The following is a 16,452-nucleotide window of genomic DNA, read 5'->3' on the forward strand; positions in this document are numbered from 1 at the left end:
ATTTTTCCTACTTTTAAATCCACAAGTACAATGAATTTTAATATTTAATCTTAACTGCCTGATGATAATATGGTTGATAGTAAAGAGAAAATTTTGATCTCATAAATTAAAAGATGAAACAAAAACTCCAATTCAATACATTGGTGGCCACTCTGAATATATAAATTAGATAATATTACTGTATCTAATTTAATAATTAAAAATTTAAAAGTTAATATTAAAATCAAAATATAGTTACATATAAAATAAATTTACTTTCTATAATAAATATTCAAGATACATAAAATAACAAATAATCTAATAATTAAATGAAATTTAACTTTTTAAAGTATGAACAATACATATATATAAAATATGATGAAAAATTTTAAAATAAAAAATTTTAAAATTATAAATATGAAAAATATTTAATTAATAATTCTCTTACATAATAAATTATTGTTGTTTTAACATTATTAATTTATAAAGTTATACTGTTTGTATGTGTTGGTTGTGAAGCGATGAAAAATTAATAATAAAAACAATAGTGTTTCAACATAAATGTGATTTTTATTTTGCTCCTTATTTTTCTTTCATTAACGTTTTGATGAGTCACCTCCTACTGCATAACCATATCATATGCAAAACATATGTTTAAGGTTTTAGACACATATTAAAAAAACAATAAATACACTATTTTGAAAGTTATTTTTTGATTATATCAATAAAGTTTTATCACTCATAATTTTATTTTTTAATTTATGTTTAAATTTTAAAAATAAATACATTAGTTATATCTCAAAACATCGTATATTTGTATACAAAATAAAAATATGGAACATCTTATATTCGTATCATAAAAGTTCATATGAGATATAAATATTTTTAAAAAAATAATGGATATACATCTATTTGAGATATACTCCGTTTAACCAAAAAAAAGAATTATTTTGAGATAAGAGTTATTGACCAGTATTATCGTACTAATTGCTATTGAATTGTTTCTCTGACGACTTACGAGATTGGTGACGATAAGAAACAAATTCAATTAAATTTATGAGACTGTACCCAAGGGGGAGACATGTGGATCCCACACAAAGGAGTATAAGAAGATGACTGGTCATGGTGGGTCGTGGAGAATCACGTCAAGCAAGTAGCTTAACCAAGCCTCCAAGCTAACGCCGGACGAATCGTTTAATGTTCTAACCCATTATTTAATCTTCTTGTTGATAATCACTATATTAATTACGTATATTAGTGGATTACCTTGTTAATCACATGTCTTTTCAACTTTCTTATAAAAGGTCAACTTTCATTTTCTTGGGGGAGAGGGGGGGAGGGGGGGGTTGGTCGTGCAAATACGCACCTTTTGTTAAAAAAGGCATAACAAATACGCACTTGAATTTAACAATTTAACAATTTTTTCTATTGGTAACTAAGTAGAACTAATATAGATTATCACATCTTGTTGAAGTGTTATGCGATCTATATATATAAAGTATATTTTTTGTTTTATTACGATACGTGGAAGAGGGTTTGTCGACATGTGTCTTTATGTATTTTTTGTTTTTACATTTTAGATCTTTAAAATTATTACAATTTGGTTCAATATTTTTTATTGTGCATTTTTCTTTTTGGTGTTCTCAAAATTTCTAATCGTGACCTAACCCCTAATGCACACAAATGATTTTAAATATAACTCAAAGCACTAAAATATCAAAAATATGAGCCGTCACATGCAACCTTCCATCTAGGCCTAGGATTTTTTTACCCCAAACCGAAGTATCTACCTAAACCCGAACCAGGAAAACCAAAACCGGATCCAAACCATTATACAAAAATATTTGAACGGGACTTATGAGCTTAGTACTTTGGGGTTTGGTTATAACCTAAACCAAACCGAAATCCGAACCTATATCTGAAGATATCCAAAATTAGCTAAATATGCTAATGTTTTTGTATATGTTAAGGTAAGTTAGATATTTATAGTATTGGAAAGATTTTTATAGTTTGTTTTATTTTTTATTTTGAATAATTTTTAGTTAATTTAAATACTTTAACTCATTTTAATTAGATTTATGAACAATTTATATATTTTGAAAAACAATTGTCAACTTTTCAGGTTAAAAAAATATTTTTGACGATTTCAGACATTGGTTACAATCCGATCCGAACCGAATCTGGAAGGAATCGAACCGGACCGACCCTATAATTAGTAAAATCCGAATGGGACTTTGAGCATAATACCGAAAATCCGAAATGCCCCCCCCCCCCCCCCCCCCCCCCCAAATGCCCATGCCTACTTCCATCTTTCGCCATCTCTAGATCAGAAGCTACGATCATTCTATTGATCTAGATTAACACCAATTTTTCTCAAGAAAAGGTCTAGTAATTATCTAAATAGTTGTATTTCTATTTTTCTATCTGATTAATGTCTTCAATTGAATTTGATATCATCTTATCCACTATAAAAAAAAAAAAAATTAGAAAGTCGAAAAGAAAATAATTTACAGAGTCTACTAGGATGATGATGTCTTGGATGTTTATACAGATATACTCTGTATAATTATTTTGTCTACCAGGTGGGTCCCATGCTTGTCTCATGTGGGTCCCTTGATGATGATGTCTTGGATGTTTATACAGATATACTTTGTATAATTATTTTGTACCTGTTACAAATATAGAAAGTCGTAAAGAAAATAATTTACAGAGTCTACTATGATATTTTTTAGAACAAAATTCAAAATTTAGGCTATGGACATATTATTAGTTTTTTTTTTTTTTTTTTTTATTCTTCGAAATCAATACATAGATACTTTTTTTTTTATTCTTCGAAAGGGTCTTGTGCAAGAGGTCCGCCGAACGGGTCGTTGGTATCGTTGTTAATGTCTTCTTCTTCGGAGCTTGAGGCCATCAATTGATCGATGAGTTGTACCAGTTTTTCTTTTTTTGATTGCTTAGATCTTGTTTGGCTTGAAGAAGATGTAGTTGAAGTAGCATGACTTGATTTCTTCTGAGAAGTTTGCTGTATTTGACTTGGTAAGAGTAGGGGAACTGTTTTTGAAACCGATTGGACAACTTGTTTTGCTTGCTTGATGGTGTCAAAGTACTTTTGGATGTTTGAATAGCTACATCGGTCTTGATTATATTTTTCCCACCATTTTACCCTAAATTCTCTGACAAGAGAGTAGGGCATATCTTGAAGATGTAGGGCTAGTTGGAAGTGCCATGAGCAAATCCAGGGAATGCCCATATCGATGTGAAAGTAAATCTTGTTTAAGGGTCCGATTGGTTGATCTGGAATATGCTTCTTGTAAAACTCGAAAGAGGTCTTGAGTAAGTTGGTTGGGTAAATTGCGTCTGATGGTCCGAACCAGTACCACCATTCTGCAAACCATCCGGGTATCGTTTTTGAACAATTTTGGTCAAAGCTGAAGAACCAGGAGTGGTCATAGGGTCTGATGAAGAATGCCCTGAAAAAGGCATTTTGATAGTCGGTATAGGTATATCCTTGAATATGAAATCCTGGGGTAACAAAGGGTTTTGTTGTGTGATGGTGTATAAACCCTAGGTCTTTGGATTGGTGAATGTTGAGGATTTTAAATGTTGAGTAGGCAATGGTATTTTTGTCTTTTTGGTCTGGGTAATGGGTTACTTCGATAGATCTAGAGTCTACTAGGATAAACTCATAGAAGGTGTGGTTTTTGGTTATATTATCGGTTGGATAAGGACAGTCTGGGTAAAAGGCTCTGTTTACAAAGGCTTTTAGTTGGGGTAAGGTTATGGGTTTGGTGAATTGGGTAGTCATCAGGTGCTGTTTTTGGGGTTTGACATAGTAGGTTGATTTGGTAGGGGTTTCGGGCTCTTTGGATGTTGGGACAGTCTCTTTTGAGGTAGATCCTTCCGCGGCTGCTTTTGCATAAGATAGCGGTGGATATTCGGCTAATGCTGAATATGGATTTGGTGTAAGAACTCGCCCTTGCAAATGCGGTTGATTCTTGACATAATCCGATGCCGTCATCGGTTTTTTGCTTTTTTGTTCAGCCATCTTGATTAGTTTTTCCCTGCAAGTATTCTCTTGTTAAGAAATCGGGTAAATAGTTGTTTTCACCTTTGATATATTGTATATCAAAGTCAAATGCAGATAATATAGCTTGCCATCTTGCGAAGATTTGTTTGGATACGAGATTCTTTACATCTTTTTGTAATATTTCTTTTGCCGATTTGCAATCGACTCTTAGTAAGAATTTTTTATTAATTAAATCGTCTTGGAATTTAGATATACAATTGACTATTGCAAGGACTTCTTTTTTAACAGTTGAATAATGTTTTTGAGGTCCTAACCAGATTCCTGAATGGAATCGGATTATTGATTCTGTTTTAGCTGTTGGTAATTTTTGCTTGAGTATTCCTCCATATCCTATTTCTGATGCGTCAGTTTCGACGATCATATCTGCCTCAGGATTTGGAAGTGTCAAACAAGGAAGAGTTTTGACCTTTTCTTTTACTTGTTTTACGAGTAAAGTATGCTGATTAGTCGAAGGTTTTGGATTCTTTTGCAGTCTTTGGAATAAGGGTTGAATAGATTTTCTTAAGTCTGGTAGGAAGTCTGAAACATAGTTTAGACATCCTAAAAATCTTTGTAATTGAGTTTTTTCCCTTAATTCGTCAGGGAATTTATTTGCAAATTCAATTGATCTTGCTATTGGTGTAATAGTTCCTTGGTATATAGTATGTCCTAGAAATCTTATTTTTGTTTGGAATAATGACATTTTCTTAGCAGATATTACTAATCCATGTTTTTTTATTATATTAAGGAACGTGTTGATGTGGCTTATGTGTTGGTCTATTGATGTTGAATATACTAGAACATCATCTATATATACTATTGTGAATTTAGAATAATCATTGAATATGTTATTCATTATGTTTTGGAATTCACTTGGTGCATTTTTAAGACCAAATGGCATTACGTTCCATTCGTAATGACCAAAGGGTACAGTGAATGCTGTTTTATATTTATCTTTTTCTGAAATTTGGATTTGCCAGAATCCACTTTTCATATCGAATTTTGAATAGATTTTTGCATTATATAATCTTTTTAATAAATCTCTTTTATTAGGTATTGGATATCTTATCCATTGTAGTACATCGTTTAGCGATTTATAATTGATTACTAATCGTGGTACTCCACGTTCTATTTCTGCTTGGTTGTTTACATAAAAGGCTGCGCAACTCCAAGGGGATTTGGAAGGCCTTATCAGTTTTTTATCTAATAATTCTTTTATTTCTTTTTTACAGGTTTCTAATAAATCTTTATTCATCTGGATAGGTCTTGCTTTTGTTGGTATATTTCTTTCGTTGAATTCTTTTATATACGGTAGTTCTACCATGTGTTGTTTTCTTTGCCAAAAGGCATTTGGTAGCTCAGAGCATACTTGTTTTATCAAGTTGTTTTCTATTTCTTTTATTTTACTTATTGTGTATGGCGTTTTGAGTTGTTCCTCTATTTTTTTGTACGTTATTTCTTCTTGTAAGTATTGAATATGATTTTGTTTATCTTTGATTAAATTGATCATTTTTCCTATTGTATTTTGTTGTAGGTTTAATATTTCTTTTGTTTCATAGGTGATAAAAATTCGAACGTTAATTTCGTTCCCATTATTTTTGTTGTTACTCCTATCTCATTTACTTTAAATGGATATATTTGCGTAAAAAATGGAGTTCCTAGAATTAATTCTTGTGATAAATTTTTTACCATTATGAATTGATTTTTAAAACAATAGCCTTGATTACATAATTTAGCGCTTGGTAATTTATATTGAACCTTTAAGTTGGTGCTGTTAGCTCCACTTAAACGTTCAGTTGTTTTTTCATAATATTTAGTTGGTATAATTCCCTCTCGGATGCAATTATAGTCTGCTCCTGTGTCCATTAAAGCTATTACATTTATTTTGAAGTTGTTACCGATATGTAGAGTTATTTTTGTATACCATTTTTGGTAATTTATTTTGTTGATCATTTGTATATATTCTGTGTCATCTTCGTTTGGTTCGCTAATTACTATTCCCTTTAGTTTGTCTAAAGACGTATTTTGATTACTTGTGGATGGTTCAGTATTATTAGTGTCGTTTGGTTTATTGTAGTTATTTTCTATTATTGCCGGTCTTGCATCCATATGGAATTGACTTAATTCTTGTCGGTTGACTATTATTTGTAATTCCTTTATTTGACTTTTTATTTGTTTAACCTCGGTTTGTAATTCTCCTGTTGTTACTTGTCTAAACAAACTTTGGGTTGGATATTTTTCGAATATCTTATTTAAACTAAAAGTGTCTGGAGCTAGTAATTCGCTTTCTCTACTAATTATTTCTTTTAGTTTTATTAAATAATCTCTTTTGATATCAGGGTTGTCAATTTTATCGATTATTTCCAATAAAAATTGTTTATCGTTGTCCTTTGTAAGGACATTAATTAATTTGCAGTTGCATAGGTTGTCAGATAACTCTTGTGGTTCTTCTGAAGAATTGCTTATATTGTCTATCTCATTTTCTGAGATTTCGTTACTTGATTCGTTGGACGATTCCGATTCTGATATTAATAATTTCATTAATTTTTCTTGAATATCAGGTTGGTCCTGAAATATTTCGTTGATTTTTCTTTTCATTTTGCATTCCGAGGACTTATGTCCTGGCCTTTTACAATTCCAGCATACAATTTTTTGTTTATTGTTTGGTTTATAAGATTTTCTGTTTTTTGAATAATATTGATCATTAGATTTTTTATTGAATTTTTTATTTTGATTATTATATTTTTGATATGTCTTCTAAATTTTCCTTGATTATTTTTATATTTAATTCTTTTAATTCTTGATGGGGGATTGAGTTGATTATATCCATATTGTTCACAAAATGATCTCATATTTGTTTTAAATTGGAATTTTTCATTTCTCTTTTTATCTTTGTGGTCTTGGCATATCGCTAATCCTTCTCTTTTGATAAATGCGAATAATTGACCATAGGTTATTGAATTCCAGGGATTGGCTGTCCTCCTGAGTATTCTTTTAATTTGTTTGTTACTCTTTCTGCAAAATACGTTGGTAATCCTGCTATAAATCTCTCTTTCCAAAAGGCTTGAGTACAGTCATTTCTTTGAAATATGTTTGTTACAAATACATCTTTATACCATTTGAAATCTCCTAATGTCGGACACCTTAAATTGGTTAAGATTATTTTTCTTACTTTCTAACTCTTCTTTTGGATTCCCTATAAAGTGCATAGTTATGGTATGAATTAATACTTCTACTGCGTTTTGTGTTTCCACTTGTTCTAATTCTCCTTCAGTATTTTCTATTGTTCTTGTTTCAGTATGGTTGATAATTGATTCTCGAGTAACATTGTCTAGTGAGTTATCCCACCAGTATCTCAATGCTCCATTGAATCCTAATATCAATAGGACACATGATTGCTTATCATCGTTTCCCTTTGCTTTATAGGCCATAGCAGCCATTCCCATTTCTTGTAATAAATTCATTATTTCGTATTCTGATCTTCCATCAATGTTCCATTCATATATTCCGTCTCCGGAATACATATTTGCGGAATATTTATGGTGTTCTTCAAATAATAAATCCGGTGGAGTATGTCTCTTGTAATATGGTTTTGTTGATTTATTATTTTTTATTCGGTTGATTATTGGTTCGTCTTCGGATATTATAGCTGAAGTTGACTCGCTGTCTTCCTCATCTATAATGTTTATATTTTTTTCCTCTGTCTAATTTGTCTAGTCTGGATGCGATTGATGTTAAAATAGGGTTATCTGGTAATTTTTCTTGCATGTTCATTGGTTTAAATATTGGTGGAGTTATGGATGAAAAGGGATGTTGTTCTTGTTTATTAGTCTCGTTATTATTGATTTTTATATCTATTTCGTTTATTTGTCTGGATATTGTGTGTGATATCTGGCTTTGATAATTATTTTGTTGATATATGGACTTTATATCTTGCATATGGATTGGGTCTTTATCATCTTTATTAGCTCCGGTTTTGAACGGGGTTGCAATAACTTGTCTACTTGCAGTATTTATCTTTATATCTTTCAGAGGTGGATGGATTGATCTTATTTTATTTCCATCCGTTTGTTCCCAGACTTGGCTTAATGTCGAATTTACATTAATTGATTTGAATGGGTAATTTATATTGTTGTCGTTTGCATAACTTTCAAACCATTTGAAAAATGGAATGTCTATTTCTTTGGATATCATAAAATTATACCAATTTTCTCGGTATAATATAGTTTCTTCTTTAGGAAAGGTATTAAAATACCATTTCCTTTTTTCTTCATTTTGTTTTGAATAAAAGTCTTCCTTTATATATTGTTTATTTATTTCATATGCTTTGGTTATAACATTTATTGATTTAAAGTCCGATAAAGTTGGTGAAGTTGGATACATATCTTGATGAGGCTCAGCTATTGGAGCTTTAAATTTAATTGGTTCTTCTTGTCTAACATTTTGATTTACGCTTTCTGTTTCTGAGTTCGTACTGGATTGACCAGTGCGATATTCAGAAAAGGAAGCCCTCGAGTGATATGGGCTTATTCTAGGTGGTAACGGATCTCTATAAGATCCGAATTGTAATAATATTTTTTCGTCTCTTTGTTCAATTATTTTTGATATATTTTTCTGTTCAATGTTTCTGGGAGGTTGCGTAATTTCAATTTGCCATTGATCCGGTATAGTTATTTCATCCCAGTTCAGTTGTTTAGGTGTGTATGTAGCCGTTGGAGTGTCTCTGCTATGAACGGCCAAAATTGTTGTTTCACCTTTATTATCTTGTAGTAAAATCTTGGGTTAAATTCTGAAATTGATTGTTTAAAATATACTCTATAGAGTAATAAGTATTCATGTCTTTCGTTTTGAAATTTAATTTCAGGTAAATGAACATTTAAGGTCAGAGTGTTGAGTATAGTTGGATCGTGTAGACTAACTTGAAAATTAGGAGCGCAATTAAAATATACAGCTCCGTTGCATAGATTTGATTGGACTGCTCCAAGGAGTGAATCTTCGAATTTTAATAAAGTCTTGTCTCTTAATAACATAAGGATAGGTGAATCAATTCCTGTTCTTGATAATGGTTTTATAGCTACTTGAATTAATCCGAAATGAATGTAATTGAATCCTTTTTGTTTATATTTTTCTAAAGCTAGTGAGGATAATAATTTGATTTCTTCAAACTCGTTTTGTAAAGACAGAGTTTGTTCATGTTCTTTTATTGAATAAGCCGTTTTGAAATCAAATGTTCCTATTTGATATATATTCTCAGGATTAATATGCGGTAATTGATTTTTTGAAATTTCTTGATTAAAGGTCGTTATTTTAGTCATTATTTCTCTAGAATTAACAGTTGAGTAAGACGCTGAGGTTGACGCGGTTCTTGGTTTAAAGAATTTTCTAATCGAAGATTCCATGATTTTAATCCGATTTTAAACTCATAAAATTCTACTAACCGTTTAATTCGACTCAACTGCTGGCTTGCCAACGGTCTTACTGCCTTCTTTGGACTTGCTGCCTGGAACACCTACAGTGACAAAGTTTTACTTAGACGGTGAGGTCGTTTTAACGGGTTTAAAATAGATTAAAGTCAGATATCTTGATGGTCAAATTCTTTAGGCCAGTTTGCATCGTTTTAGCATCTGATACCAGTTTTTACTTATTTTCTATGTATTGATTTGTTTACAAAGTTCTTAATTTATTTTTGATTTTATTTATTTGCTGGATTAAAAACAAACTTATGATGAAAAGATTGTGATTAATACTTACTTTTATTGATCTTGATGTTACAATCTTTGATTACAGAGTTGCTGATAGAACTTAAAACTTTTACAGAATTTCTAGAGAGAAGGGAGAGCGTTTTAGAGTGAGAAAAAGCTTGGCGGAAATTGCCCGTGCTTTGTTCTTCCTCATGGGTTCCATTTATAGACGAAGCTTGCGTACTTGATTGGTTGCCACGTGTCGTCTTCTGATTGTGCCGACACTCTGCTTGTTACGTGTCAAGTCTTGGTTGGCTGATGGAGACCTTTGTCGTGTTGCTTCAAAGTCTCCAGGTGGGTCCCATGCTTGTCTCATGTGGGTCCCTTGATGATGATGTCTTGGATTTCACTCTATACGTACTTGAATTTCTGTTTTAACAATTTAAGAATTTTTTCTATTGGTAATTAAGATTTGGCATAAATAACTAAGTAGAACTAATGCAGATTATCACATGTTGTTGAAGTGTTAAGCGATCTATATATAAAGTATATTTTTTGTTTTATTATGATACGTGGAAGGGGGTTTGTCGACATGTGTCTTTATGTATTCTTTGTTTTTACATTTTAGGTCTTTAAAATTATTACAATTTGGTCAAATATTTTTTCAATTGTGCATTTTTCTTTTTGGTGTTCCCAAAATTTCTAATCGTGACCTAACCTCTAATGCACACAAATGAATTTAAATACAACTGATCAAAGCACTAAAATATCAAAAATATGAGCCGTCACATGCAACCTTCCATCTAGGCCTAGGATTTTTTACCCCAAACCGAAGTATCTACCTAAATCTGAACCAGGAAAACCAAAACCGGATCCAAACCATTATACAAAAATATCTGAATGGGACTTATGAGCTTAGTACTATGGGGTTTGGTTATAATCTAAACCAAACCAAAATCCGAACCTATATCTGAAGATATCCAAAATTAGCTAAATATGTTAATGTTTTTGTATATGTTAAGGTAAGTTAGATATTTATAGTATTGGAAAGATTTTAATAGTTTGTTTTATGTTTTACTTTGAATACTTTTTATTTAATTTAAATACTTTAACTCATTTTAATTAGATTCATGAACAATTTATATATTTTGAAAAACAATTGTCAAATTTTCAGGTTAAAAAAATATTTTTGACGATTTCAGACATTGGTTACAATCCGATCTGAACCAAATCCGGAAGGAATCGAACCGGACCGACCCTATAATTAGTAAAATCCAAATGGGACTTATGAGCATAATACCGAAAATCCGAATAGAATGAAACGAAACCGACCCCCCCCCCGAATGTCCATGCCTACTTCCATCTTTCGCCATCTCTAGATTAGAAGCTACGATCGTTCTATTTATCTAGATTATCACCAATTTCTATTTTTTCTATCTGATTAATGTCTTCAATTGAATTTGTCATCGTCGTATCCACTATAAATATGCAAACCCACAACTCTATAGATAGAGAATAAATATTTGAGAAAGAGACTGATATTTTGGTGAAGAATAATGTTTTTTTCTATTACAAATATCAAACAAAAACCGAGGTATCAGCACATAATAATTTTTTTTTTCAAGTTATAGCGTCCAAATGACACATGCAGAACCAATGCGGTGCAGTTCTATTAGTAACAAAAACATATAGATACATAGGTATGTTGATATTTTTGTTACTATAACTGCGGTGCAGTTTGTAAATATTCAGAGCCATATTTTTTTGCCACTTGCTTGGCATATCAAGAATTAAACTAGACATTTTTGACAAGCATGATTAAGCACCTACCAAATGATAGATAATTCTTTTCACTAGAACAACATTCAGGCACATCCGGCTTGACAAAAAGAACACCTTATTCCTCCAACGACATAGCCATGAGGGATTTAGCCATAACCGAAGACATCTTACTACCGTTTAAACCTCTTCGCTTCAGTATCCCAGAACCAGCCAACTTTCCTCTAACAAATAGTAAACACCAAGATCTGATTTAAACACCACTTGAGCACAGATAGAAGAAAATACAGCATACTATCTTCATTTGTAAGCCTTTTAAAAAGATCTGAAAATTGCATGCGAGAGGATACTACCCAGAAGAACTCATACACTTTTTTAGAAATTTTGTCATTTCTACTTTTTTTTTTTTACTTTTTTAGAACATTTCTAACGTCACTCTATTTTCCATTATAAAATAGAGTTTAGAAGGGCTCCAACGGTATTCTATTTTTCACTCTATAATAGAGTAAAAAATGAGTTTACTATATATATAGAGTGAGTTGTTTTTTTTGTCAATCACTCTATTTTTCACTCTAAAATATAATATTATTAGAACTTAACTCAACTCTAATATAATGTTAATCTATTTTAAAGTAAAAAATTGAGCGAACGATTGAAGATCGTCTTAGTTAGTTATGTAATCAATTATAAGTATTTACCAAATAACAAGAAAAAGAAAGATTCAATGGGAATGACTTTCAATAAAGCAAAAGCAAAGACAAGTTATAGTAATATATATAGAGAGAGAGAGAGAGAGAGATTAGGTTGGTTAAACTTTCTTCATTTATCTGAGTAAAATCATCGACAAAATAAAAACTTGTAAAATCACAGCCGCCGATATCTTTCGTTGGGAAGAACATGTCGCTGTGTTAATGTTTGCTTTGCGTTGGGCTTCCAAGGATGTTTTAGAATCCACCAGTTTTAAGATTTATAAATTATAGAGAACAGTTTAATTATAGAGAACAGTGTAGTGGTGATCTCTTACCATAGCTTCTCAACCAAAAAAATAATTTAAAATGTTAAAAAAAAAAAGTATAGATAAGTAGAAGAGTATCTTTGTAGAGAACCTCTCTAAATACACAATAATGCATGATATCATCGGCAAACATGCAGGGCCGGACCCATGAAAAAAAAATTGTATGTGGCACAAATAAATTTTCTGATGAAAAAAAACATTAAATTAATAGTTGTAATATGTTTTAGAATATTTTTTTTGAAATAAAAATATGTTTTAGAATTTGATTATGGAACAATGCCCGTTTTGAGCTCAAGCATAAAAAAGTACTCTTTCTATTTTCGAAATTAAGATATTTTAGATTTTTTACTTGTTCCACAAACATAGATTTTCTATATATTTAAGGTACATTTTATAATTTTAAGAAACATTAAATGAAAATATTTGAATTGATTGAATTTCATTGGTGAAAAGTTATTGGAAAATGTATAATAAGTAAAAAAAAATTAAATTATAAACACTTATTGAATTCTTAATAAGCGTGAACATTTTAGAAAATCTTACTTTCGGGAACAGATGGATGATGGATTTAGGAATCATAACCTCAGTATTATTTGTTTTTTTTGAAATTCTTTTGGTTAGTCTACTGCTAATATTGTTCAAATATGGTTGTCATTCAAGAATTCAAATATTTTTTAATTTTTATTTTTATTTTTAGCTCATTATTTGATAACTCTAATTTTAAATTTGTTTGTGGTTTTCTATTCCACAAAAAAAAGTAAAAAGTAATTTAATAAAATTAGTTTTAATAAAATTACAGACGCATAACATACAAATTATAATCGGTCATTAAAAAAACTAAATCCACAACGTTACATAGAAAAGTAAAAAGTGAAATGATATAATTTGAAAAAGAATAAACGTTGAAAAACAACAAAAAGTTAAAATGAAAAAAAAAGGTGCAGAGAACATCAAGAACATTACCATAAAAGTTATTAGTAAGTATACACATATATACACGAAATTTTATATATATATATATATATACACACAACTCAACAAATAAATCCATAAATACATAACAATTGATTTCAACATTGCATAGGGCACAATCTATAGGAAAATCAACAAATAAATTAATAAAACATCAACCAATTATAAACTTTCTAACATAGTATGGGCACGTGCCCATTCACCTTGCCTGTAGATCCGCCCCTGCGAAAATGCATAACTACAATGTTATAAAAGTATCTCAAATCCACTTATATATATTTTTTTTATAAGAGCATTTAGAGATAAAACTACTTCATTTCATCTCTATTTTTTTTTCTTTTGTAAATAGATATTGTTATTTTTATTTATATTCACAATATTCACCTTGCCTGTAGATCCGCCCCTGCAAAAATGCATAACTACAATGTTATAAAAGTATCTCAAATCCACTTATATATATTTTTTTATAAGAGCATTTAGAGATAAAACTACTCCATTTCATCTCTATTTTTTTTTTCTTTTGTAAATTGATATTGTTATTTTTATTTATATTCACAATATTTTTACTCTATATCTAGAGATTATTATTTTAGAAAAGTACATTGGACCAGATTACATCTATATTATAGAAGAAAAAATATAGCAAAATACATTAGAATTGACGGGATGAGTCAGCTCTACTGGTTAGAGCCTTGGGGGCCAATTGTCATGCTTCCGGGTTCGACGCCAGCCGGAGGCGAACTGCTCATCCCTGTCACTAAAGTGGGTACTGGGCCTTCGGGCTCAGGGAAAAATTTCCCGGGTGAAGCTGGCCCGCTGCCTGACCGGGCCCAGGGAATGACCCGCGAAGCGGGGAACCCTGGATTATCAAAAAAAAAAAAAAAAATACATTAGAATTAGTTTAATGTAATACTTTTATTTATTAATATCACTTTTGTAATAAAAATATATGCTTAATTATCTTAACTTCTAAAATATTATTATCATATAAAAACGGCCTGCCATTTTGCGATGTGACGGCGGTCTCGCTTTCCTCTGCTGTGGCTTTACGCATTCCGTTTCATGTCAGCCGAGTAACTACCTGGTTTAGAACTGGTTTTAAACTGGTTTTGGTCTACGTCCTATAGTTTTCAATTTTGGTTTATTATTCAAATAGTCTCAAAGCATTTTTTTGTTCATAAATTAGCATATGACCAAAATAAGTTTCAATAAATGAAAAAAAGTTTCATTAAATGGATAAATATTAAGTATACCATTTCCTACAGATATATTAATTAAATAAATATTTAAATATTTTTTTTTGATTTTTTACTTATTTTTAAATGACGATCTTTCTTAAAAGGAAAGTTTAGAAAAAATCATAAATATTTATGATAACTTCATAAATTTGAGTTATATAAATATTTAGGAAAACATTGCTGAATAAGTATAATATCCTCTTAAAATTTAGGAAGATATTGATAAATATATATAATATCTTCACAAAAGTTTGAAAACTTTCAAAATTATATTTTACAATATTTTTTGTACATTTAAGAAGAATATATATATATATATATATATATATGAATATCATACAGAATTTGACTTATATGTATATTTAGTAAGATACTATTGAATATTTATAACATCTTTCTATGGTTTTTTGTGGGTTTTCTACTTTGCTAGTTCACTTGGAAGCGTGGTAGCAGACCATTTCGGGGAGCGTATCCACCCGCCTCTTTCTGACTTATGTGAGAGAAAAGAGAATCTACATTATAATGAGTCAGTTTCATCACTCCTGATGCGACACGTCAGCAGGTAAGTGGATCCCATTTTTAAAAAATGTGAAAAAATGTCAAATCTGTGGTTCGAACCCGGATTACTGTGATATAAACACCAACATTTATACCACAAAACTAAAGGATACTTTGTACATTGTTTACCGAAACTAATATATATTTATGAAGGATTTCTTATAGTGGATCCCACACATAACTGTAATGTTTCAATACTCACGTGTAACTTTGATCATCGAAACCTATTTAGTAAAATCCGCATTCTGGCCCAATAAAACTTATAAGTGGGCTAAATCTCTTTTGTATGTATCTAGGATTTTTATAGTACTATGTCTCCACCGATAAACCGAAGCGTTACCCTTTTAGCTTATCAAAAAAAATTCTGAAACTTTTCATCTTCACCTCTCTATATCTCCAACGATCAGTTATGGTACCATTTCACCTCTGAAACGATCCGTCTCAGTATATATAATTCCTCAAACAAACCTTGAGACCCATATCTCTTATTAAATTACTCCTAAATTGAACTGTCACAGCTTTTAGCCAACCTTCGAAGATGTCAGCCTCCAGTGTTGTTGTTACTTAATCGGTCGTTGTCCCCGCCATTTTTCTCCGCCTAGAACATAGTACCCAGGAAAAGGTATTGACAATTTGACTTTCTATGGAATACTATATACCATATTTGTTTAATCAATATTCAAGCTATCAGTTTTAATACTTTAAGCGTATGTTTCTCTGGGCAGAATTCCGAGATCCACGGTTCTATCCCAGTTCGTGTGAATCACTACCATCCATCGCTACGATAGGGGGTCGATCGTGAAAGTTGATTGATCGCTTTGAAGTTGTTCGATTAACTAATATGATGTAAACTCTATTCTGATGGGCTATAACAGAAAGTTATTTGGTTGCTAGGACTAACAGAGGCTGCAAGGCTGAGTACGTCTCAGGCGGAGCTGAAGGACGGTACAACTAGAGCGCCTACTGTCCGGTTTTTGTCGTGCCAACGTGCTATGGAACTTAAGCCTTCCTAGGAGAATCCAGATCACTTCGAAACGTCGGCTGTTATTTTCAACAGGTACCACCAAGATGTAAATTTTTTTATGTTTGTAGTGTGGTTCGACTCAAGATTGAAACTTTTGCTGATGAAATAATGATTTTGTGGATGCATGTCAATTAGAT

This window comes from Brassica napus, chromosome C2 (assembly GCF_020379485.1).
Source record: "Brassica napus cultivar Da-Ae chromosome C2, Da-Ae, whole genome shotgun sequence".
NCBI classification, from domain to species: Eukaryota; Viridiplantae; Streptophyta; class Magnoliopsida; order Brassicales; family Brassicaceae; genus Brassica; species Brassica napus.